The following is a 1,250-nucleotide window of genomic DNA, read 5'->3' as shown; positions in this document are numbered from 1 at the left end:
TCATAAAACTAACTCATTTGAGTCTTTGTATATTAAACTCGTTCGTACCTTAGACTCGTTTTGAGGCATAAGTACAGTATAGCGGCCGTTGAGATAAAACAAAAATTAACAAGTAAGAAAGTCTAAGTTCGGGCATTAAATACCCGGCGCAAGTATTAAATATATGTTTTTTCACCTTTCCGAAACCTTCCGCTAGATGGTAAGCCGGGGTGTATCAATTTTGAGTACCTTAGCGTCCTTCAATTTCGAAATATTGAAGTTTCAAGCATTTCTGAAATTTACCGTTATATGAGAAGCGGCCGTTATTTTAGTCCGATTTCAATAATTTTCAACGTTTTGCTTATATGTGGCAAGCACAATAACCACACCGAGTTTGGTACAAATTGGTAGAACGGTTANAAATCGTTTCCAAAATGTTTCTTAAAAACTTTGTGTTGCTACAATCTTTTGTGAACGTAAATGAGTTTTTGGAAAAGTGGTCACACAGGGTATGCCTGACCAAGCATCGATCAATGCAGTAGACTTACAAGAATCCATTTTCACGAAAAGTCTCCTTCCGGAAAGAAAACTATAGAAAAACGTTAGAAGGTTACCTCTTATCCCAAAAGCTGAAAGTTTGTTTAAAAGAATGGCGTGATTTACTTTATCGAGCTTTTGAGAAGTCCGTATAAATGACATCAAGCTTAGCTTGGTCGGAAAAGGTATTGATTATTCTATTAGAAATCAGTACATGTTGATTTAGATGGTACAAAACCGTGTTGATATTCTGTAATTTGAGCGCTAATGCGGTTGAACAACTTATCTTTTAGTATGTGGTCGAATATTTTTGCAAACGTGCTTTATTTACAATAGGCCTATAGTTACATACATTGCTGCGATTGCCTGTTTTATGAATAGGACTGATCGAGCAAAGCTTCCAAGTATCTAAGAAGATAGATTTTTCCACGCATTTGTTAAATAGTATAGCCACAGGCTTAGCAATAAAAGAGGAACAAAGCTTGAAAAATAACGGTGAGAAACCTTCATGGTCCGCTATTGGATTGTTTTAAGTATGGAAATTGCATATTTTACGTCGTCTTCGGAAATTATGAAACTTTCAAATGTTTCGATCGGTGATTCGTATGCTGAAAAGTGGGTATGAATTTCTCATAAACAGTTTGAAAAAACTTGGCAAACAAATTGCAGGAGTCAATTGCATTATCTGATTGGGCGTTTTCATAATATAGGGTGACCGAAAATTCATTAGTTTT

This window comes from Rhagoletis zephyria, unplaced genomic scaffold (genome assembly GCF_001687245.7).
Source record: "Rhagoletis zephyria isolate East Lansing unplaced genomic scaffold, Rhagoletis_zephyria_1.1 Rzeph_scaffold_01660, whole genome shotgun sequence".
Lineage (NCBI taxonomy): Eukaryota > Metazoa > Arthropoda > Insecta > Diptera > Tephritidae > Rhagoletis > Rhagoletis zephyria.
The sequence above is the reverse complement of the archived record's forward strand: the minus strand, read 5'-3'. Positions refer to the sequence as shown.